Source organism: Leptonotus elevatus, chromosome 8, assembly GCF_054856555.1.
Source record: "Leptonotus elevatus isolate MCC_2025b chromosome 8, RoL_Lele_1.0, whole genome shotgun sequence".
Classification (NCBI taxonomy): Eukaryota; Metazoa; Chordata; class Actinopteri; order Syngnathiformes; family Syngnathidae; genus Leptonotus; species Leptonotus elevatus.
In genome coordinates this window covers 24,051,061-24,077,360 of record NC_141246.1, presented here as the reverse complement: position 1 = coordinate 24,077,360, position 26,300 = coordinate 24,051,061, and the positions used below count along the sequence as shown (strand labels likewise).

At 41.4% G+C, this 26,300-nt stretch overlaps 1 long non-coding RNA gene across 1 annotated transcript; it reads left to right on the top strand.

Moving 5' to 3' along the window:
- Positions 1–5,849: 5,849 nt before the first annotated feature.
- Positions 5,850–24,314, top strand: LOC147170270 (uncharacterized). Its single transcript, XR_015095778.1, has 7 exons — positions 5,850–9,222; positions 9,588–9,659; positions 21,128–21,568; positions 21,689–21,838; positions 21,949–22,040; positions 22,106–22,721; positions 22,810–24,314. It is a non-coding gene; the product is annotated as an uncharacterized LOC147170270 (long non-coding RNA).
- The last annotated feature ends 1,986 nt before the right edge of the window (positions 24,315–26,300 follow it).

Genomic DNA, 26,300 nt, shown 5'->3' with positions numbered 1-26,300 from the left:
TTATCCAATATAAAATTATTCACAGAACATACATTACTCAATATATGATGAAGAAAATGGGACTCTCAGACTCCGACATTTGTCTCCAGTGTTTACAAAACACTACAGACACTTATTTTCATGCTTTATGGTTATGTACTCCGGTTATGTGTTCCTGGACTAAAGTCTTAGAAAAACTTTCCGCTGTCTTGGACTGTAGGATACCGTTCTCTCCAAACTTGTGTTTGCTAGGTGACTTAACAACAACTGACTTACCACATAAACAATTTCAATCTATACTTGTAGCCCTTACTATCGCAAAAAAAAACAATTCTTGTTAACTGGAAAAATAAACAAACTCTGAATATCGACCAATGGTCTAACCTCCTCATAAATCACATTTTAATGGAAAAAATATCTGCCTCAAATAAAAACCAAATGTCAAAATTTAAAGAAACATGGTCTACGTATATATAGAATTTTTTAACCTAAACCTGGTTACTTAATTCTGCCTGTTAGCGAGAGCCACAGCAGCGTGATAACTTGCATTGTTGTTTCTGTATTTGGCAATTTGTAACTAATGGTTGTGTGTTTTTTATAGTCAGGAACCCGGCTGCTGCCAGCGGGATCGAGCGGATTCGCCTCCGATGGGCACCAGGGGTTGATATTCGGATTCACGGCATGCCAGTGGGTTAATTCTGTGGGTCGGTTGGGGACCGCGGTATAGAGCAGTGATGTCCCCCCCCTATCTATTTTTTTTTAATGCACCACATACACTCAGTAACATGCTTGGGAGGCGGGTGGATCGGAGCGTGGGAATATCATTTCCCTCGGCTCTGGTTCACCTGCTCCTAATTTTAATGCACCCCACACACACACACTTGTATATACACTGGGTGGGGTCACATTTACGGTTTAGGGGTAGAGTTTGCCAGTCGGCGAGCTGGCGGACTCAGTAACAGGGGTTAACTTTCACAAAGAACGCTGGGGTGACGACCGGGGCCTTCCCCCGCTGGGCCTGGGGTTCGGGGGTGTCGGCCGTCCTCCGGTGCCCCCATCTCTCCTTCTGCCCCCGGTGTTCCGTCCCTCCACGCGGCGGGGGGTGGGGTGGGCGCGGCTGCCCTCTCCGCTCCGCTGTCCGGCCCCTCGTCGGCGCCGGTGCCTGGGTGCGGGTGGTCCCCGGGGCCTGGGGGTTGGGGGGGTGCCGGTTGGTCGGGGTGGGGTGCGGGGTGGGGGGTGTCTGGGGGATTGGGGACTTGGGGGCGGGTGGGGCTGGGTTGGGGTGGATGGAGGGCGGGGGGGTCGTGGGGGGTGGGGGCCGGTTGGGTGCCTGGCGGGCCTGCAGTGCCCCGTCCTGCTGCGTTGGGTCGGGGGCGCGGGCTGTTTTGGGGTGGGGGGCGCTCCTACTCCTGGGTTTGCTCTCCGGCCGGTGGCCCTGGCGGGGCCCGGGGGTCGTCCTTTGGCGCTGCCGCAGCCTGGGGGGCCCTGAGGTGTTGCGCTTGCTCTGTCCTGGCAGGGGTCGACGGCTCCCCTCTTTGGTGGAGATTTTCATGCATGCCAGATCCACCACACCAGCATCTACCGAAACTCAGACACAATCTGCTTCCTCCTCAGGTCATTGAATCGGTGGAGGCTGGTGTCTGTGGATCTCACTCGGCTTCGTCTGTCCTTCCTTCCTTCCCTCAGTCTCTCCTTCGGTCTCTTGAGGTCTCCCTGATTTTTTATATATTTTTTTGGATTTGTTGGAATTTAGATGTTTCTTGGGTTGGGGAAGAATTCTGGTGGGTGGCCCAGTGGGTGGTGTCTGGTCGGTGCTGGATTTCGCCTTCCTTGGTTGTCTTTGGTCCCCTCGGGTCTCCTGACGGCGGTGTTCGGTTTAGGTAAACGGTATGGGATTTTTTCTAATAGGTTTTTGGTGAGCTAACAAATACACGCACGCACACACGCACGCACGCACATACACATACTCACCCACATACAAAAAAAAAATATATATATATATATATATATATATATATATATATATATATAAAATAAAGAGCAACGATGATGACATTTCCGAATGAACAATACTGAGCTCTTTAAAGAAAAAAAAGAGAAAAAAAAATGAAAAAAAAACCACGTAATCGATGTATGTGCATCCCGTGGCTGCCACAGGGCTTATCTGATTAAACGGGGAGCATATAAACGGCAGATCGGAATGGATAACGTCACATGTAAACAGGAGACCAGAGATCTTCATTCGGAATGATTTAAATCGGAATGACTAAAAAGTCTCCATGTAAACCTGGCTAAAGTTCTGCCGGTGTATGCAATTGCATTGATACAGATTGATATGTTGTAATAGAACGTTTTCAAGGATGACGTGAATGATCAAAGCCTTTGTCACATTAAATCTAATTCACAGAGCGTCCAAATGACAAAGTCACTGTTGTGCAGAAAATGTATCTTTTCACAAAATGCTTTTACATTTTCACTCAATGTCACTCAAATTACCTATTTGCAAATGGTGATTACTAAAGAACGTAATGAGGCAGAAACATAGTCTTTTTTCTAATGAAAGAATGGAACGCGATCTTTGATACCCAACATGTTTATGTAAAACAGTAAAAAAATATTCTGTTTGCATTGAAAAATGAGTTAAATGCTCGAAATCTGCTGGCACATTAGGGGTTGTTTTTTGGATAACGTGTGACAGTAAAAGAGCTAAATAAATTCCTAGACAAGTATAACATTTGAAGTAATAGTCAATATGGGTTTTGCCCTAAGCACTCAAACATCATCGCATTAATTGAGTGTACAAAAGAAATTTGCACAGTCATGGTAAAAAAAAACATACATGTTTTAGTTATTTGATACTTTAGATCATAAAATATAGCATACATTGTTTATATATGGTATATATATAGAGGTGTTGCACATCAATGTGTTACCAGCTATTTAAAAAATAGAATTCAATATGTTCAATTCAATAATAGACAATCAAAACACAGTTATGTAACTTGTGGGGTGCCCCAGGGATCAATTCTAGAGCCAGTACTTTTTCTCCTTCATGTGAATGATATTACAACTGTTTCAAAATGTGGTGTTTTGTCCTTCGTGTGGTCCCATTGTGGAGTGGACTGTTCTCGGCGTTTTGGCCGTGACATTCCTCGAGAGACAGTGTTGGGTGCTTGATGGTTGCACTCCTTCAGCAGCATGCTATCACCAGCACTAATTGTGATGGGGAATGTCGGTGCTATCCAACTGTCCCACTGAGCACCTGTGGGTCACTTGTGTTTTTTTGCGCCAGGAAACAGGCACCATTTTTCACAGCCCCTTTTTTCTAGGCGAAGAGGTCGGCACTGCTGGACCAGTTTATGCTGGTGAGCTGGATGGATGGCGGCGAAGCTGAGGACAAGAATGTCGGCGCGAAGCGCAGTGGTGTGCGAGGGATGTGGAAATAGAGGTTTGGCGCTTGGAAGAGAAGCAATTTAAATGGGAATGTAAAATTGGACCATTCTTCTTTTGTGTGTATGGTGCGCATCACGGACGCAGCAGCTGCTTGTTTACGACCTAGCTTGTAGCAAACTTAGCTTGTAGCAGACGTGTGCAATGGCGGAGGCACGTGGTGGCCAGGGGTGGCCACAGCCTACTAAATAATTAACATCTCAGCTCCTGAAGCAGATAGAAACATAATTACAAAAACATTTTAGAGCTTACACATTTGACATTCACACAAACCTAAATGTATTATTATAAACTTTCAATATTTATTTTTAAAAAATCAACAAACAACTGTGTCGCATCTGCGGGAGTGTTTTTAGACACGGTTGTCATGTTGCCTAAATGTCAGCCTATGATCGTGCTATGTTAGTCCATGAAAAAGCATACCGGTAATTTACTAGTTTTTGTTATTTATTTGTATGTTTAATGTTCAGTGTTTTGAACAAATAAATGTGTGTAAAATTAGACACAAAAATAAGACATTTTATGTATCAATCTTGTACAGTAGGAACAAGCTGGTATTTTAAAAGGACACAAAAAACAATCAATAAATAAGAACTACAGAAAACAATATAATAAAAACAAACTTCTTTTTAACCTGTATTTCTTGTACAAAATGGTCCATTCATATATTTTGATTGTATTCAACACTTATAAAAAGCTGTAACAATATATAACAACGTGATCATCAAAAATACATTTCTTAATGTGTGAACTTTGACATCCAACAAGATGCCAAACAGGCAAATAATTCATGCATCAAATTAAGTTCAGAGTCTTGAGTCCTGTTAATGAATACAAAAATAACTACAGGTAATAGATTTTACCACAGAAAAAACAATGGGAAAAAAGTCATCTTTTGGTGAGGTGAGGCATCAACATAGTTTTTTGTTATTAATACTTAGTCGTGAATTTTGCTGTTCGGTTTTCTTTTCTACTTATTGTGTACAGGTCAGTAACTGACATTTGCCTTATTGCCGCCAAGTGGCAGAAAGCTCTTTTGTAACTGAGCAACTCATTGACAATTGTAACAACTTCAATGCATTGAATTCATAACATATTATTTTATGCAGCCCACTCATTGGCGCTTGCAGCCCAAGGTCGGCATGCGAACGGTATGGCTGCATGTTTAAGAACCACTTATTTAAACATTTCAGGTATGAACTTATGGCCACTCCTATATGAGTCATTGTTTCATGACATGAAACTCAAAATAGTTAAAATGTATTTTGTTTGCAGACGATACCACTTTATTTTATGCCAGGAAAAATATATATAGATATATAATGCAAGTAATAGAGAAAGAGTTTAGGAATATTATGAAGTGGTTAACACCAACAGAATGTCTATAAACAAGTAAAACCAAATTTATGATTTTCAGTTGTAGAAATATAGATGTTGTTGACTGATGGGGTATAGAAATAGAAAGGACTAATGAAATTAAGTTTCTAGGTATTATTATTGATGTAAATTTAACATGGAAAGTGCATAAATAAATCTAAGGTTCCCAAACCGTTTTACTCAAGGTTAAAGAATCATTGAACAAGAACGCTTTGTTATTGTTATTTAATTAATTGATTGTTCCATACCTGGCCTATTGCATTGAAGTGTGGGGGTGCACAGCCAAAACCTACACTGAACCAATTTTTCTTTTACAGAAACGTGCTATTCGTGTCGTTTGGTAGACGATACAGTGACCACACTAATCCAATATTTATACAACTAAAAACTTAAAAATTTAATGAATTAATGGAGTTTTACCGCCTTGAAATAATGCATAAAGCCCATTATGAAATCTTGCCAATTAACATGCAAATCAAATTAAAAAAAAGGGGAAAGTGAGTCCAAATTAAGAGGAACAGATATTTTCCCAAAACATAAATATAGAGCAAAACAAAAATAATTATGTATTTCAACTCAAGGTGTCAGTTTGTGGAACAATCTGCATTATAAAACAACATCATTTCAGTCCCAAAATGTATAAAAGCACAATTTATGGAAAAATATCATTAGTACAAGGTCTTTCTATGTAATTATTTTTGTTTAATTGTTACTCAGAAAGTGTCTTGACTGTGTAACGAATATTGCCCGTCATCCTAATTGTGTTTCTCTTTTTATGCCTTTTTAAACATTTCCCCCTGGGGAATGTTAGAGCGTGCCTTGACGGATTAGCCCTGTGTTTTCTCAAACCAATCAGAGACAGTTCAAAAAGGAAACACTTTTTGAACTTCCCTCCAGCAAAAGACTGAATTTTGTTTTTACAACCCACAGGAAACAGTTTAGCAAGCAGACTAGCGATAAGACTGCTTATCAGTTCCCAGACCGCTTTTATGGTCTGTTCTATCCACATGAATCAGCCATGTGTTTTTGGAAACAACGCTCCATGGAAGTACGGTACAACAGTGCCCTCCAGCGGTCACGATCGGTATTATCCTCAAGAATCCTGCCGCTCGTAATTAATTTGAAGTCTACATAATTCGGGACACATACGGACTGTATGTACTTGATTGACATCAAGTGACTTCTGTTGTTTATCTTTGTACACAACCTGTATGTCTATCTCAAATGAATGATGTGTGTAACTTCTGCAGCCATCTAAGTTTAGCTAATTAGTAAGATTAGCGGATTCAATAACTTCATGATCGCGGTAATGTTTGAAATGTGTTCAGAATGATTAATGAAGCATCTGGCTTGTCAATTCTGATCAAAAATTATCAAATGATATCCCAAAAGCTTAGCCTCCTTCGACCAAGTCTGCTTCAAGCACACGGAAGAGGCGATTATTTTTTTATTTTATTTTTTTGTGTGAGTTGATTAGGGACAGATATAAGTTTTTCTTCTTCCTCTCCCCTTTCATTTATTTTCTTTTAAAGAATGAACTACATTTTTCATCATCACGTGCTGTTGCCAAGAGCATGGCACATTGGCACAAGTTGAATAAAAGGTTGTGGCTTTAAACAGACCAGAGTTCATTCCCCACGCTGGTCCGGACCATTTATGCAGGTCTGAATACACAAACAAGAATCCTGGTGTGGATCAAACAACGACTGATATCCACATTTGGAAGTGGTCTCAGTCCGTTTCCAAACGGACTCGGTGTGGTTCAGTGTGAATAAAAAAACTACTGCTGATTTGCACCAACTGCAGGACTTGAGTTGTTTGGGCTTGACAAGCCACCGTGCAGCCAAGCGGGGATTGCCCGGTAGTGAATGCTGTACTAAATTCATTCAAAATCCTCCGTATTCTGTTTAGCCACGTTGCTGTCAACATGTTGTGTGTCGGGGCACAGGGAGCACATCGGCTCCTTCAGGTTACTGCACGCAATCAACGACGCTCTTCCAAAATTATAAACAGTGTCATAGAACTTCCGTTGAATGAGTGGCTCTTGACACTTGCAATTATTTTGCATCTAATAATGCCTAAAATATGCATAACAGTAATGCAGCATGTAGGAATTCCATGTTTTCCTTTATTTACGTATTTGCGCTCTCCATGCCGCCCTCGTCATTTCTGTTTAATGGGAGCACCGATCGTCACAGGCGTCAATGTGTACACACAATTAGTTTACTTGTAAAAAAATAAATAATAATAAATTAAATAAAAACACAGTGCGAATATGAACCGCACCAAACGGAAGGAAAAAAAACAACAAAAACGCTTTTGGTCCGGACCAAAGGACATTTCTGGTCTGAATACACCGAGTAACTTTGGAAGGGATGCATGTAGGAAATATTGTTGTAGGCCTCCTCTTTTTAGAGATGATCTTTCAAATTGAATGTAAATGGCCTCTCGCACCCACATTCTATTGCTATAAACAAATTTGTCTGTAGAACAGAAATACTACTATTGCCACTCGGATCTGTTCGTCAAAATGTGACAGGCACTGTGGCGATATAGAACAAACTTAAACAGAAAAAAAAGTTGCTTGCTTTCCAAATGAAAGCACTACACTGATTCAGATTTGACCTTGCATGCATTTTGTTTATAAAGTCACAGGTTTTAGTATTGGTTGATTTGCAATCACTACCTTATGCAATACACGATGAAAGTGCATATTAATTGTGAGTTTAATTTAAAGCTGTGATCTAAAAAAAAATTATCATAAGAAAACCAGATGGTGAGCCTCCTTCTTGATCGCACCTGTAAAAAGACATCTGTTTCATCTCTCTGATCCTCCTTTTAGAGAGGAGTGTCAAGCACAGTGACACACCAAACAACTCTCAAAAGCAAAAAACAAACACACATGGTGGCAGGCAGTATGAAACTGTAATATAGGCCAGTTTACGTATAGATATTCATATAGTGTCCAACTCAGTGGCCTTGACACTAAGCATTAAGGGTAGGAATTGGGGGATTAAATCACCAAATGATTCCCCAGTGTGCACCGCTGCTGCTCACTGCTCCATTGGATGGATCAAATGCAGAAAATGAATTTTGCCCCACTTAGGTACGGTGTGACAATCAGTGGTTCTTGCTCTATTTTGGAGCCTGCAAACATTTAGTCAGTCATCCTAGAATGCTCATCATTGGCTTTGACTTGACAGAAAGAAGTTAATACACACACAGTATGTGTGTTAGTTAAAATATCAGTGGAGAAGTGCGTGTGTGTATGTGTGTGTGTGCGCCTCACATCTAAATATCAAGTGGCTTGGGGTCACTCCAACTGACAAGACTCTCGCGACTTTCACAGGGATGAAAGCCCATGGAGAGCTGGAGTAACCTAGCTCGTTGCTAACGGCTCACCGAGTGCGTTCTTCCAAAGCAGTGAACCGGCGGTAGTGCTACACAGTCCAAATGGGTCCTCTACGCTAACATTCTGCCCCTTAAACATTGTGTTTTAGCTCCAGTATAGTACATTGCATTTCTATTGGGTTATTATTCTGCTGCGTCCCAACTGGAATGCCCTTTGGTAGAGGCTTTCCAAATAAGGGGTGGTCATTAATCGAGCATCAAAAAAATGAATGTCGTTAAAGGAACTTTAAATTAACACAATATTAACGCGATCATTTTGACACCTTTAGAAAAAACATTAAACGTTAATATAATCCGACTGGCGGCATGGTAGATGACTGGTTAGCACGTCCGTCTCCCAGTGCAATGGACGTGAGATCGAGTACGGGCTTCGCCCTTTCTGGGTGGAGTCTGCATGTTCTCCCCGTGCTTGCGTGGGTTTCCTCCGGGTGCTCCGGTTATCTCCCACATTCCAAAGACATGCATGGCAGGTTAATTGGACACTCTAAATTGTTCTTAGGTGTGATTGTGAGTGTGAATGGTTGTTTGTCTCTGTGTGCCCTGTGATTGGCTGGCAACCAGTTCAGGGTGTGCCCCGCCTACTGCCCAAAGCCAGCTGGGATAGGCTCCAGCACCCCCGCAACCCTTGTGAGGACAAGCGGTTAAGAAAATGGATGGATGGATGGATAATCCGACATATTTTATTTTTCTTTAGTGCACAGCACACATTCACCGACAACGGGCGATGACTTGATTGTCTAGTGTTTCAGAGGAAATCTGCCAAAAGAAGTGGAAGGGCTTGTGGGACACATTACAGGGAGAGGAAGAAGTAAGGCGGAAGGAGTGAGGCAGAAGGGGACCCACGCAAAAGGTGGAAGTACTCTTCAGTCCTGTCATTTCTTGACCACTATTTAAATCCGAGAGCCACCAGTGGTAACATGGGATCGGGGGTCGAGGAAGACAGGACTGCAGAGGAAGAGGACCCTGAAGCAGCAGCAGCCGGGCCATTGACGACCCACAGAGGAGGTTCGTCACAAGAAACACCCTGTCCCTGGCTCTCTCTCACTCTTCTCCTCTTCCTCTTCCAAACACATGCACGCAAGTATGATAGCCTTTACTAGCCTAAATGAAAACCGCAAGATAATTGAATGTACCTTTTAAATGTATGTCATTTTCAAGCCTTCAGCAACTTTATTTCTCATTTGGATGTCATTAACATTTCAGTCTGCAGTCAATCAATTTACATGTTAGTTGCGGCTGGTGATATGATTTTTAGCTATTCTCAGACACTCGTTTCATAATTATTAACTATTCAATGCATTCAGAGTTGCTATTCATGTATAAAAGGCGCGGCAGTTGTATTTGATTATTACTCTGTTTTTACCATTTAGATGAACTACAAAATGAGGGGGAATGTGAGCCGGAGGACGCCCCTTCCTCCCAAGAAAGCCAAAGGCCGCCAGGTATCCTGATATTTGGATTAAAGGATCTTTGTGCAGTTTGACTTTTTTACTCCCGACTGCCACCTCTGGCTCAAACTGTAACTGCAACATCTGTGCCACGCTTGTTCATGGAGCCCGTGCGAGTACGTGCACGATCTTAAAGCGACAGCCACAGTTGACAAACGATGACATGACTTCAAATAAGGTATAAAAAAAAGAACAACTCCGCCCCTCCCCTCCCCAAAGAAACTGTGGCATGTGAGAGTCCGCACAGGGCTTTTCGTACTCATTTGAGTATGCTGTAGAAAAAGCTTTGATATCACCTTTTTGAACGGCACAATGCATCTTTAAGGCTTTTTATAATAACTATAGGGACTTTATTCCAGACATTTTGTTGGATCCATTGCTTTGTTCTGTGCTATGATACCTACCAAATAGACTCATATAACTGTTCTGTATTAAATGTTTTGCCATTTGTAGGTAAAAGTAGGCGAAAAATGTGCAACATTGAAAGCAATGACACGGGAAAGGAGATAGAGGAGCCTGGCCTAGATTTCCTCAAAGTGTAGCTCCACTGCTCCATCACTTTCGCTCTCCCAAGATGAGATTTTCTTACAAAGCCTGCTTCCTCCCCTGCAAAGGGTGCCACCGGACAAAAAATACAACATTTAGTTTCAAGTGTACAAATTAATATATTAAGCCGGCAGTAATCAGTAGGACGTTTGCAGGGGAGGAACCAGTCTTTGTCATTCTTTTTTTTTTTTTTTTTTTTAAAGAGCTCAGTATTGTTCATTCGGTAATGTCATCATCATTGCTCTTTTATATATATATATATATATATATATATATATGTGGGTGAGTTTGTGTAAGTGCGTGCGTGCGTGTATTTGTTAGCTCACCAAAAAACTATTAGAAAAAAAAAACACCGCCGTCAGGAGACCCGAGGGGACCAAAGAAAACAAAGGAAAGTGAAATCCAGCACCGACCAGACACCACCCACCGGGCCACCCACCAGAATTCTTCCCCAACCCCAGAAACATCCAAACTCCAACAAATCCAAAAAAAAAAAAAAAATAAGGGAGACTTCAAGAGACCGAAGGAGAGACAGAGGAAAGGAAGGAAGGACAGACGAAGCCGAGTGAGATCCACAGACACCAGCTTCCACCGATTCAATGACCTGAGGAGGAAGCAGTTTGTGGCTGATTTTCGATAGATGCTGGTGTGGTGGATCTGGCATGCATGAAAATCTCCACCAAAGAGGGGAGCCGTCAACCCCTGCCAGGACAGAGCAAGCGCAACACCTCAGGGCCCCCCAGGCCACGGCAGCGCCAAAGGACGACCCCCGGGCCCCGCCAGGGCCATCGGCCGGAGAGCAAACCCAGGAGCAGGAGCGCCCCCCACCCCAACACGGCCCGCGCCCCCGACCCAACGCAGCAGGACGGGGCACTGCAGGTTCGCCAGGCACCCCACCGGACAACAACCCCCGCACCCCCTACGACCCCCCCCCCCGCACCCCATCCACCCCCGCCATCCACCCCAACCCAGGCCCAGCCGCCCCCAGGTCCCCAAGCCCCCAGACACCCCCCACCCCCCCACCCCCACCCCACCCAACAAAGCCGCCCCCCCCCCCCCTCCGACCCCACCCCAACCAACCGGCGGCCCCCCAACCCCGGGGACCCCCCGCACCCAGGCACCGGCGCCGAAGAGGGCAGCCGCGCCCACCCCACCACCCGCCGCGTGGAGGGACGGAACACCGGGGGCAGAAGGGGAGATGGGGGCACCGGAGGACGGCCGACACCCCCCGAACCCCAGGCCCCGGTCGTCACCCCAGCGTTCTTTGTGAAAGTTAACCCCTGTTACTGAGTCCGCCAGCTCGCCGACTGGCGAACTCTACCCCTAAACCGTGAATGTGACCCCACCCAGTGTATATACAAGTGTGTGTGTGTGTGTGTGTGTGTGGTGCATTGAAATTAGGAGCAGGTGAACCGGAGCCGAGGCAAATGATATTCCCACGCTCCGATCCACCCGCCTCCCAAGCATGTCACTGAGTGTATGTGGTGCATTAAAAAAAAAAAAATAAATAGGGGGGGGGGACACGGACAGGGGACAGATAGAGCAGCACTGCTCTATACCGCGGTCCCCAACCGATGACACCCCCACAAGCCCCCCCCCCCCCCCAGTTGTGTGATGCATTAAAATTGGAGGGGTGAAGACGGTGTTTCCACCCTACCCCACCCCCCAAAGTGTGTTATGTGCCCTATATGTCTATAAAAGTGTATTGTGCAAACCTATTGTAGTGAGTTAAGAGGAGCGACCAGCGGGGCCCCCCCCAACCGGGCGGGGGCAGGAGGCGCACCCGCCCACCAAGACCCCACCCACCCCACCAGGACCCCGGCGGGCATATGGGACCAGCCCGGCGGGGCGATAGGGCTCGCCCCCCGGATACTGGGGCCCGCCCGAGGCGCCAGGCCGCCCACTGGAGCGGGGCGGGCACAACACCAAACCCCAGCCACCCCCGCCGGCCCCCGGAGCACCGAGACCCGGGCCATGGATGGAGCCCCCGGCCCAGGGGAGGGGAAGGAAGGCGTACCGGGGAGGGGGAAGGGAGGGGGAAAGGAGACGACAAGAAGGGCAGGGGGCAGCGGCAGGGCCTCAGAGAGAGGGGGAGAGGAGGAGGAAGGGTGACGAGGGAGAAGGGACAGTGAGGCGGAGGACGGGCGGGGAGAGGCGAGGAGGGAGAGGCAGCAAGGGGGAGGAAGGGGGAGGGGAGAGTGAACCACGGGGCACCCCGGGGCCCACAGGCCCCGAACCGCGTCGCCGGGCCCAGAGCGACGGACCGCACCGGAGCGGCGCCGCCCCAGACACCAGGGAGAGCCCCGCAACGCAGCACCCCCCAAGAGACCCAGGGAACGGCCAAGACGCAGTCGCCACCCAGCAGCCAACAGAGGGGCAGACCCGCCCACGCCCAGCCAGGGGGGGGGACAACACCCACAGAATGAACCCATTGGCATGCCGTGAATCCGAATATCAACCCCTAGTGCCCATCGGAGGCGAATCCGCTCGATCCCCCTGGCAGCAGCCGGGTTCTTGACTATAAAAAACACACAACCATTAGTTACAAATTGCCAAATACAGAAACATCAATGCAAGTTATCACGCTGCTGTGGCTCTCGCTAACAGGCAGAATTAAGTAACCAGGTTTAGGTTAAAAAATTCCATATACGTAGACCATGTTTCTTTAAATTTTGACATTTGGTTTTTATTTGAGGCAGATATTTTTTCCATTAAAATGTGATTTATGAGGAGGTTAGACCATTGGTCGATATTCAGAGTTTGTTTATTTTTCCAGTTAACAAGAATTGTTTTTTTGCGATAGTAAGGGCTACAAGTATAGATTGAAATTGTTTATGTGGTAGGTCAGTTGTTGTTAAGTCACCTAGCAAACACAAGTTTGGAGAGAACGGTATCCTACAGTCCAAGACAGCGGAAAGTTTTTCTAAGACTTTATAGTCCAGAAACACATAACCAGAGTACATAACCATAAAGCATGAAAATTAGTGTCTGTCGTGTTTTGTAAACACTGGAGACAAATGTCGGAGTCTGAGAGTCCCATTTTCTTCATCATATATTGAGTAATGTATGTTCTATGAATAATTTTATTTTGGATAAGTTGTAGATTTGTCTGTTTTGTCATTTTAAAAACTTTTTCACAAACTTGAATCTAAAAGTCAGATTCCGGAGCTATAGACAAGTCTGTTTCCCATTTCGAGATGGGTAAAGACGTTTTATCAGTATAAGTAAAGTTTTTTTGTTGTTGTCGGAGAAAGCTTGGTAATATCTTTAGCTAAAACAGGCGGTTGGAGCGTACCCTGAAGTGTTGGAATTTGTTTCTTTATCATACTTTTAACTTGCAAATAATGTAAAAAAAAATTGGAGCAAGGATGTATATGATATAAACATATTATCTGAGAAGAGATGGTGGAGATGTGTAATTCCTTTCTGCTCCCACACACTCAAATAAAACAATTGGTTGTTAATTTGAAAGTCGGGGTTATGCCATAGGGGAGAAAGCCCACAGGGCTCCACTTGGGCTTTTGTAATTTCTAGTGCCTTCCACCAGGCAGTCAGGGTGGCGGAAATCATTGGATTTTTAAAACAGTTATGTCGCTTAATCGATGTTGTAATAAAGAGTAAATCGAGGAGTCTGAGGTTATTACAATCCTTCTGTTCTAGTTCCAGCCAACAGTTAGTATCTCTGTTGGGTTGTGCCCATAAAATAATATATTGTAGCTAGTTGGCTATATAGTAGTGCATAAAATTTGGTGCCTCTAGACCTCCTTTGGATTTATTTTTCTGAAGAGCAGATAGACTAATCTTTGCTTTTTTTTTTATTCCAGTAAAATTTTGTAACGGCTGGAACCAGTTAGCCGTAGGTTTAAATGGAATCATTGAGAAAAAATAGTTTATTTTGGGTAAAACTTTCATTTTAATAGTGGCTATTCATCCTATTAGAGAAATAGGAAGATTATTCCAGCGCTCCAAGTCACTATAAATGCTATCCAGAAGTGGAGTAAAGTTTAAATTTATTAAATCAGTTATTTTAGGTGAGATTTTTATGCCTAAGTATTTTAAATTACCTATAGGAAATGAGTAGTGTGGGTCCTGGCTTGCAGGGTTCCATGAATTTTCTGTAATAAGTAGAAGTGTTGATTTTGTCCCGTTAATAGAATAATCTGATAACTGTGAGAATTTAGTTATTAAGTTAAATACTTCCCCTAACGAAATAGCAGGCTTTTCTAAATAAAGTAAAATATCATCGGCATATAGATTAATTTTATGTTCTGTTACCCCAGAGTGAATTCCTTGAATCCTTCTTTCCTGGCGTATGGTTAATGCAAGCGGTTCAATAAATATTGCAAATAATAAAGGCGACAGTGGGCATCCCTGTCTTGTGCCTCTCTGTAGAGTAAAACTCTGAGATATAATCCCATTAGTAGTAACAGTAGCTTTAGGAGAATCATATAATACTCATGTGTGGGCGTATGTGACTATTAGTTTTAATTTCTGTTACTACTCTTAAGAATAGTGGAGCAAGCATTAACCAGAAGTGCTTAAAAAAATATAGCCGGATAACCATCCGGGCCAGGTGCTTTGCCATTTGGCATACTATCTAGAGAACTGTACAACTCGTTTATAGTAAGTGGTGCATCTAACATATCTTTATATTCAGTAGTTAACTGAGGTATATTTAAGATACTGAGGAATGCCTCAATATGCTCTGGGTTAGGTTTATTAGTTTCTGAGTATAGGTTGTGATAATAGTTATAAAAAATTTGATTAATTTCTTCTGGTGATTGTGTACACTCACCAGTTGTCCCTTTAATAGCCGTTATAAGCGATTTTCCCGATTGCGTTGAAGTTGGTTTGCAAGAAATTTACCTGATTTGTTATATTCAAAGTTGTTGTATCTCAATTGTTGTATTATAAACTCTGTCTTTTTAGTTAACATATCGTCTAACTGTATTTTTGTATTTTGTAAGTCAGTCCATATTTGGTTATTTGGGTTTATTGCATACTCATCCGTCAGTTGTTTAATTTTATCTCCCAAGTATTTTTCTAATTTTTGATCCTGTTTCTTTTTATAAGATGAATATGATATAATTTTACCTCTAATTACTGCTTTCCCAGCTTCCCAGAGAAGAGATGGAGATAGGTCTGGAGAGTCATTTATTTCCAAAAAGTCTGCCCACTCTTTTCTTATAATTTTGTCAAATTCTGCGTCGTTTAGCAGTGAGATGTTAAAACGCCATGTAGGTGGTGGTTTAAAGGTATAATCAACTTGTAGGGAAAGGGAGACTGGTGCATGGTCGCTGATAATAATAGGATGTGTTTTTGTAAGTTTTATCAGCAAAAGAGTTATTTGTAAGAAAAAAATCAATTCTTGAAAAGGACCGGTGCACAGCAGAAAATAAGGTAAATTCCTTCTTATTTGGGTTTTTAAGTCTCCAGCTGTCGACGAGGCCAAAGTCATCCATATATTCCCCTATTACTTTTGTAGATTGTAATCGCCTTATACATGTTGTTTTATTAGAACAATCTATTAATGGATTTAAGACTGTGTTAAAGTCTCCTCCAATAATAATAGTAGAGTTCGCTGCTAATTCAAACAGCTTAGAGAAAAAATCATGGAAAAAGGCCGGATCATCATTATTAGGGGCATATAAATTACCAAATGTATATATTTTATTAAATATAGTCACCTGAATAATAATGTATCGGCCCTCTGGGTCTGTTATTGTATTATTTAGAGTAAAGAGTAAATTTGTATGTATGAGTATACAGACTCCCCTTTGTCTACTGTTATAAGGGGCAGAGTACGCTTGGCTAAAATTCTTATCAATAAGTAATTTTTCTTCAGATTTTTGTAGGTGGGTTTCTTGTAGGAGGCAAATATCTGCTTTTAATTTTAAGAGATGGTCTAAAGTTTTTATTATTTTTGCCTGTGAGCGAGCGCCACAAACATTCCAGGAAACCAGAACTAATTTATGCATACAAACAATATAAACTCAGTCCTGTGTATATATCTGTATGGGCCATTTGCCACCACTGGCATGTTATAGGATAGAATCAAAGTGGTTAGGTGACTTATGTAATTTGTGTAAAATATGAGGTAACGTGTAAGTAAATAAAATAGTGCAAAAACGAGTAGGGAGGTAAAAGTGAAGGAAATTATCAGGGGATTAAACATAACAATACACCAGTAACCCGGGCGAGATTTTTTTGTTTAAATATACTTTAGATATAGTTGTGTATTAATATTATATTTATAATATAGCCTAAACATAATAAGTATTGTTGAATTATTAACATTGTTTTTCAGTTTCAATTTATATTTTAGCCGTTTTGGATTTAGTTATAGCTCTGTAGCTCAATGAATAGAATTGTCTATTGTATTCTTATCTGTCTCTTTCGCCTGAGAAGAAAAGGGCAACAAGTTATTTTCCATGTTATCTAGAAGGGAGTGTAGTCTAGTACCGGTCTCAGCCGGTCGAAGTGAGACAGGCTGATTTATTATTGTTTAGGTCTAATCTGATTTGTATTCCTGAGAACTTCTGCCTTTTTGTGAAGGGGAGGAGACTTTTCGTATTCACCCACTTTTCAATAAATAATGATGTGCAGGAGAAGGAGGGACACACTTTTGAACAGAACACTGCTTGGGTGACTTCAATTGTGTGATCAGAAGCTTCTGACTAATTACCTTTGCAAAGGGACTTCTTCACCAGAATTTCACCATTCAGTTAATTGAACACGCAAAGAGTAGAATACAAATATTGTCTACTCTAACAGTATTCATATTTTTGGTTTTATAACCACATATACAGTATATGTATACACCTAATAATCAAACTAAGTTTAGTTCCACCAATGCCAATTAGAACAGCCAGAGAGTGGAATTGGGGTTCCGGAATAGTTGGCCATCGATATATAACTTATCAACGGCTGTCGTAGTCCGTTTACCCTCCTGCCTATTTTGTCTCATTATAGGAAACAGTACCTTTCGCCGCTCATTGATCTCTCTCGGGAATTGATCATTCATTCCAAATGAGGTCCCTTTAAGCTCCCATCCTTTACTTTTTACAAATTATTTCCGTTTAAAATGCTCAAACTTGGCAATAATAGGACGGGGTTTGTTGCCCCTACGGGCTCCAAGCCGATGTACCCGGTCAAAAGAGATGTTATTTACCATCTCTTGAGGAATTTTTAACGACGTCATCATAATTTTTTTTATCTCAAGCTCTGGGTTGTTAGAGGTATTCTCGGATATGCCTGAGAATATTAAATTCTCCCGCATACTACGGGATTGGACATCTAGAACAGTTTCTTTTAGCGTTTTATTCTCCTTTTTAATAGTTTCCAGCTCGGCTGAAACAGCCGCGAGTGAAGAGCGTAACTCGGCATTATCCCGTTGGAGGTCACTTACCTGTTGGCTGACGAATTCCAGGCTTACCTTTAATTATTTGACGTCCTCGCAGATGAGGCAGAGGACATCAAGTTTTTTATTTATGGACTCCAGCATACTGACCGAAACGTCCCTAGTGGTTATGTCGTTGTGTCCGTCGCTGAGTCATTTTTCCTCTTCTTCGAAAGTTTCTCCGAAGGTTTCTCGATGGAAGGATCCTCCATCGCGCAGCTGTAACGTTCAAGGTCCTCCACGCTGGGTGGTATTCCAAATCTTATATATCTTGCTTTTATATTCTTAGGTTTATTTACGTTTTTACAATTTCAGCCCGTACATTTTGTTATTTAAATTACATCTTTAATATTTTCTTTCCAATGTTTGTCGTCAATTGTATAATTTCTAGCCAATCCTGTAGCGTGATGTGTTCGTTAGGCGACCCCAATACGATCTGGCAGGCCGATCTAGTACCGACACCGGCTCCAAGTGTTTCAATTCCTTGGCAACATTTGCCGTTTTTGCTAACGATTCCCTTATCGGTTCCGTGTGGGACGATCACGTCACCATGCGCGCAACATTTCCGTGCGCACCGAGCAACAAACATGGCGCCACACTTTTTTTTTCAGTGAACGTGAGTGAACGGATCACTTCCTGAAGTGATTCGTAGACGAAGGATTTGATGAACTAATCTTTTGAACGGTTCTTTTAAATTAACTGATTCTAAAGATTCAGTTCACTTAAAAGAACTGTCATTCCAATCACTAATCCCTAGTCACACGCGCGCACACATTCACACACTCTCTCCCTTGTCCCCTATTCTAACCATACATCAGTCACTCATAATGGCGTGCCCCCAGCCCCTGAGCAAGATCCACATAGAGGTCTTCTACGTTTACTATTTAGGTTAAATTTGATATATTTTCCCGAAAATATGTATCTTTTCCTCGGAAATACATCATATTAATTTATTAATCCAACCGCAATACGTTTGCTGCCAGCCGGATTTTAGGATCTAGTCCAGCCCCTAGTGTTTATATTTGTTTGTGTTGATCAAGCCAATTAACTGCTATGATTTATGCTGTATCATTTATCAGAGGTTAGGTTGATTGTGATTAGCTGATTTATGAACTACGCACGAGGCGGTCAGTGCTTGCCTGCTTGATATACGTACACCCATATTTATAGCTTTGTTCAGGTTGATGAATGTCAGGACTGGTACGACCTATTACTATTACTGTTACTTCGCTCTTTCTATTGTGATCTCCATTATTAAGGTAGTGTGTGAATGTTTATGTGTACGTGTGTGCAATAAAAAAGAAGGAAAAGAGGGACTTAGTTAAACTTAAAAAGCTTTGTTTGATTAAAAAACTAGACATCTATATATAGTCATTAATGACAAACCCCAATGTGAAGGTTTTTCTCCTTCCTCTGTGCAATCTGACCACAAGTAAGTATACAAACTGTGTGACTGTGCTACTGTTGTTTGTTATGCTACAGATTTTTTTTTTCAAGTGCTCTTGAAATAAAGTGGAGGGCATGAACAATTGTGGAACGTCCAGTCGGTGGCTTGAAGAAAAATGGGAGAAACATTTCAGAATTATATTTCTTTTGAGGATGAATAGTTGAGAGTATGATTACAAATGTGAGATATTTATCATAGCAACTAATGTTTTTCTGTATTAAATGACCTTTTATAGCAAGTTTTTTTTTCAATTTCACAAGGTGACAGGCAGAGAAAGAAGCACAAAATTAATTCAAGCAGCAGTATAACAAGGCTGTTCTCAAATTTCCCTGGTGAATAGAGACAAACCATTTTTGATTGTGCCAGCCTTGTCATCCTGCATAGCTAAGTCCAATAATTCAATTCAGGTCCAGTTCTCATCTGCCACGGCCAGCAATAACAAAACAAATAAATAATGAAACAAAATGTAATTGGGGGAGCCATCATGAAGTGACAGAATGTTTTCATTCTCTAGTGAAAGTAATCCCTTGTGTGTGGGTAGAACTGTGTCAGGGGAGTTGTTTATCTCCCTCAAAGTCATTGAGTACAACAGATCTCTAATTTTTTCTTGGCTGAATGGACACATGAATTCACGGTAGGTTTGGAACTAACATACACTAAGTACAGTGTTTATCAGGCGGCAAGAGCCATAATCAAGGTGGTTCAGGAGGAACTCAACCACAAAGGTAATGAGACTTAGTTAAGTGAATGATGAGGAGGAATATTTACTGAAATTCACACTCATGTTAATTCATCTTTCACAGGCATGACTTTACAAGGCCGTGAAAGAAAAAAAGAGAGCCTGTTACAAGCAAGGTTATTTTAGTTAACAAAAACTAACAAAACAACAAAAATTCAAAAAACAATTTCGTTAACTCAATAAAATAAAAACGAAAATGTTTTTTTTATGAAAAAATTAACTGAAACTACATTTGATGTTTACAAAACTAAATATAATTATAGCAAAAATGTCCTTTGTTTTAGTCTTTGATAATTCCTTTAATACATGAGCCTTTGGGGTTGATTTTAAATGTGACTTTAAGTATATTTATTTCGATATTAATCGGAATAAAGATGTTTGAAAGTGCATCACATAGAAGTGATGTCATCGAGCAGGAGCCAATTGAAAAGCACCTTCAGATGACGTCGCTCCGAGGCAACAAATTTGCCTGCTTGGCTTTTGACTCTAATCGCTCGGTTTGCCTGCTTTTTCATTTATTTCGAAACGCAACACTAGGTAAGAAAGGTGTTACTTTTTTTCACGTTACCATGTTGTTTATTAAATATTGCGTACAAGTAATACACATTTAAAAAAACAACAACAACCGAAAACTAATACTGAAACTAACTTAAAGGTGCATTGTACCGTTTAAAAAGGTAATGTTAAAGCTTTTTTTACATCACACATGCTCCACCAATGCCCAGATAAGTACGAAGAGCCCTAATTGTTTTACTCTGACCGCACCTATCAGCTTTTATCTTCCCTTTATAGTAGAGTGTGCGGACCCTGCCCATTCCACAGTTTCTTTGGGGAGGGGAGGGGCGGACTTTTTCTTACCTTATTTGTCATGTCTTCCTTTGTCAACTGTGGCTGTCGCTTTAAGATCGTGCACGTACTCGCACACACACAATGAATGAGCCTCACACATATGCTGCAGTTACGCTTTGGGCCAGAGGTGGCAGTCGCGAGTAAAAAAAGTGACGAACTGCACAAAGATCCTTTAAACTAAACTAACACTAATCATTAAAAAAACTCAAACTAATAAAAACTAACAGAACCACCCTGAAAACTAAATTTAAAATACAAAACTCAAAACAAAATAAAAACTAACTAAAATGAAAATTCCCAAACTATAACCCTGGTCAGAAGCTTTGGCATAAAGAGACTGTAACAGTTCTACGGCTCAGTATGGGTTTGCGGGCTATTCTCAAGGAATTAAACTTATGTTTTGGTATTACTGCAACTGTTGGCTGCTTCTGCATGCACATCAAATGTTGTATGTTGTCATATAATTTGTTTTATATTAACAGGATAACCAAACCTTGGTTCATACACTCCATTGACCTGCAACTGGAGCTGTTCCTGGCTTGCTTTTAACGTATTCCCACTGGAGCCCAGCACCACACTGCTTGGCTCGTTGGTGGGTCAGCTCAGCCCAACCCACGCACGCACTGTTTCCACCTCCAATGTGCATCTGAAACGCTGGGCGGAAGTAGCGCAAAACCGGCTGCGACACAATAGTAAAGTGCGGGAAACAACACATAACCAAAACACGGAAGACATGGAGGTTGCTCGTTCAGTTTTTTGTGGTGCTTCAGATGTGGCACTTCTTCAGAGCTCGCATCGCAAGGAGGATCGCTGCTGCGAAGAAAAGGACAATGTTTTATCGTCGGGGAGCACTCGAGGCTATAAACGCCGATAGCAGTGGGAGCGATGAAGAAGACAAATACTTGTCAAAAAGGACACGGCTTGTAAGTTGTTGTTTTTTCAACCTCCCCAATGTCCATTACTGATGGCATCACAGGACAGACTGCCAATCAACTGCTGTGGTGTTTTACGTCATGTCCTGGGCTCGCTCTGGCTCAACGTAGGTGTGAAAGCTGCGAGCATCTCCGCACGGTCCACTTCCGACACGGTCAGCTGTAATGGAAACGCTTGCCAACACCGTGCTGGCTTCACACAGTGCGGTGCTGGGATCCAGTGGAAATATGCTATTTGTGACAGTTGAACACATTACTCAGGTAATTAACTCCTCTGTACACCCACTTCACATTAGTATATTGTTTTTTATTCCTTTTTACTTTTTTGTTGTCTTGTTTTTGGAAAATAACTTATTACTTCCATTACACAGCAGTGCTCAAGGATGTCATGCTGCTGCCAACTAAGGAGCTTTATCTGGGACAGGAAGCTGATTCATTCAGGGGCCAGAATCCCAAACATGCTGTAAGTACCCTGCATGAACTTTGTTCTTAATTGATTTTGAGAGTTAATGTAATGGTACGTTTCAGTGTTTTGTTTCAGCTGTTGGTGCCATTTCTGGCATCAGTCAAGAAAGTATACATATCTCCATGGCAGTGTACCTCCAGAAGAAACTCCCCTTGGCTTCCGACTAATAGCCCTGTCTGTTCTGGACCCTCTCTCTCTCTCTCTGGACAAACAAACCATGGATCACCTGCAAAAGCTCATATATATCTCAAAACAGTTTAGCAATGTGTCTCATATAAATAGTCAGCCCACACACAAAGCAGCTGAAACTGTGCCGGATCCGGCCTCACGCCGGCTGGTCCGCATAACACTCAACAAGCAGACATGGCAAATAAAGTAAGAACTTTACTCTTTGTTCTTATTTTTTCGATGTTTTCTTTCCTTTCATTTGATGTACTGCTAATTATGTTTGATAGTTAACTTGAATTGCAGACGATAAAGCATTTCATGCTTATTGTATTTGTAAATAGTCTATTAATTTCACCACAAGTGCTTCTGTTATTATTAGGATTAAATGTATGTTTTTGTCCTCTTTTGTTTATACTTGTGCATTTTTTGACGAGTGATGTACGTACATGCTATGTGGTGACGCCATTTGCATGCGCACAAGCTTCCGCCATTCTTGGCTGAGGATGTCAGGTAAGTGTGTTCTCTCTCTCTCTCTTTTTTCCCTCTCTATCTCTCTTTTTTATCTCTCTTTCTCTCTCTCTTCTGTGTTTTGTTTCAGCTGTTGGTGCCATTTCTGGCATCAGTCAAGAAAGCATACATATCTCCATGGCAGTGTACCTCCAGAAGAAACTCCTCTTGGCTTCCGACTAATAGCCCTGTCTGTTCTGGACCCTCTCTCTCTTTTTTTTCTCTCTCTCTCTCTCTCTCTCTCTCTCTCTCTCTCTCTCTCTCTCTCTCTCTCTCTCTCTCTCTCTCTCTATCTGTGTTAATGGTTTTCAATATATGGGTACGGTGTTTCAAGTTAGAATTGTCCCAACTGAACTGTTTTCAATAATTTGTCATTTAATTTAATTTAATTGTATTATTCTCTCGGCCTCTAGAACAGAACCAAAGGCAGCTTGATGACCTGTGCAACATAGTCGTGTGTGCAACAATTAATTGCCAACTGATCAATTTTAAAATTGTTTGTGATAATTGATTAGTTATGCAAACATGTATTTTTAAAATTAAATGCACAATGCTCTGAATGTCATTATCACAACAGTAAATTTCTGTAGTCCAATTCAGTTTTTGAATCAAAACATTTGCTTTTCACGTTAGAAAACAAAGCATTTGGCCTTTTTGTGACATTATGGACCAAATAACTGAATTATAATGCTTGTGCAATTTATACAGTCAATTTGAAGTAATGCCCTGTTTTTGTATGGAAAAAAAATCTAGAAATGAATTACTTTAAAAGTAATTTGTTTTTTTCTGTTATTTCCACCTGTAGCAATGAGTCTACAATGCCATAATGCTGCAATGTTTAAATGTCCCTTTATCTAAAACTATTCATTGTCATTCAGTCAATGTGTTTTTAATAAATACATTGAAATGAATGAATGAATGAATGAAGCTCCAGGTGTGGGCCGAATGTGGGCCAGAGCATTTCAAGATGTAGTTTTTGAGAAACTCATGAAGGCTAGATATGGGCTGTACAGCAACAGCAATTCTGTTGCTCTGCGCCATTTCTGGCCCGGACTCGTTCACACTAATTTCACCTGCCTGTCAATTACAATCATGAATTTATCAAATGTTCCAAGGAATTCATAACTGGTGTTTACCTACACAATGTAATCATGCAGACATGTTTTGGAGAGAGCAGCCATTAGACTGAGAATCCAACTAATCAGTAACTAGTGCTTGGTTGCTTCAGTACATAACTACAGTCGTCAACCTTTTGCCTGTCCATATTTTTCAAATAGCTGTTTTATGATTGCTGTTGTATGTCTTTGGGAAAAATATTCACAAATAGAAAACTGTTCTACACTGGCCCAGAACGGCTATTCAAGAGGCTGGTTGTAATGGGTGAGGAGCAAAAGAGAGCAGTTCTGACTGAATGCCACAACCAAAAGGGCACTGGTAACCACAGTGGTGTCAGGCGCACCATTGACCGTGTGGTGGCTGGCTACTACTGGTACACCATTAAGAAATATGTTGCTGACTGGGTAAGGCAATATTTGACATATGGACCTAAGAATGTCCTACTTGTTTTATTAATTAAATTAAAGTTAAATTAAGACGACTTACCACTTTGATTATCTGCGTCCTATTGCACTCTGGGAACGGGAATTAATAAGCTTTGGCTTCAAGGACTGACCCATTTTCTTGTTGGGTATAATTGTATGTGAAAAGTGGATGTTGTAAATTGTCTCTATTATTGTCCGAAAGGAAAAATGAACAAATAAAAACAAAACAAAACAATATATCACATGTGCCATTATTCATAAAAAAAAGGACTTTTCAGGTCAGGTCAGGAGCTGTCACGCATGCCAGTTAAATTATCTGATAAAAACAGTGGCGCCAGAGTCACATCCCATAAAGGTAATGTCAATCGCAAATGTAGACCAAAAGTACACAATAATAAATTATGTTCAGTAAAACATTGGTACACTTGTGTCTACAGGTAATGAACTATTTTAATTAATATTCACAGGTTACAGAAAACTGGAGTGTGGTTGGGATGGACCTGATTGGCCCGCTAAAGGAGACTGCCAAACAAAATAAATATATTCTGACTATGTCTGATTTGTTCAGCAAGTTTGTTGTTGCTGAACTACTTCGGTCAAAATCTGCTTTAGAGGTTTCAGCAGCACTTTCATCAAAATTGTAATTGTTTGGCATGGTAAAAAAGTCATATCTGACCAGGGGAGAGAGTTTGTGAATGAGGTCAGACTAATACACTAGCAGATTAACCTATTACTGAATGTTGGATGTATCATTTTAATAGTTGCATCTAATTTATCATGTCAGAGTACCATTACAACAGAACACACAAGCCTCAAACCACAACATCTTGCACATATTTCTTTTCTACTATGTTAGCACAGTTTTGTTGTTTTGCAGCTCAATAAAGACATATTCACACTATTAAATATAAAACATGCAGTGTCAAGCGCCTACCATCCCCAAACTAACGACCAGGTAAATATGGATAAAATTATGCAGCAAGTGTTTGATTGCATTACATAAGAAGTGTAAGTTATAACGTATACACTGCACATACTTCTGTAATTCATATTGTCACTGTGCAGGATGAACATACGAATAGAAATATTAAACGTGCTCTCCGGCAGTATGTAAATGAGCACCACAATGACTGGGATATTCATCTGCAAGCCGTGGTGTATGGCATAAATACTGCCAAGCAGGTATGGTTTTGAAATTCAAATTCAGAATACGAACCCTACTTGAAGACTGTCACGTTGTTGCTTTTAACTTTTTGAGTAGAGCTCTACTAGGCACAGCCCTTTCTTCTTATTATTTCACCGTCATTACCTCCTTCCTGAAATTCTCAACATTTGTCCAATATACTTTGAAATATTGCAAGTAAATGTGTTCGTCTTTACCAGGACATAGTTGAACTGAGCTTATGTCATACTTTTATTTGAAACAGAATTTCCCTCGGCAGACCTCCAGCAATTCCTGTGGCATTTTCATGGCTAAGGCCCTTTATATTTAACAATTTCTGTTGGAGCCAATAGTTTGTTGAATATAATATTTTTTTGTTTGAAATGGGAATTATGCCACCTAGTGGCCAGGTGTGTTTAAAACAGCACCCTTTATAGCAGGGTTCACCAATTCCAGTCTTCGAGTTCCGGAGCCCTGCACGTTTTAGATGTTTCCGCCCACTAACACAACTGATTCATATAATCAGCTCATCAGCATGCCTGATAATGATCCTCAGGTGTGTTGATAGGCGGAAACATCGAAAACCTGCAGGACTCTGGACCTCGAGGACGAGGACCGGAGTTGGTGAACCCTGCTTTATAGTGTGCATGCAGCCTCATGAATGACCCCAGTTGATTGAACCAGGTGCACTGATTAGGAGTAGAAGTGTGGAAACTTTGTCAACCCCACCTAGAGGCTGCATTGTTTGATTTAGATTTAGTGGCTACAGTTTATTTTGATCATAGTATTTTGGATTTAATGATCTTGTGCACGCATACACACACAACATACATACACAATCAACATAATTACATATCACATACACACACACACACACAC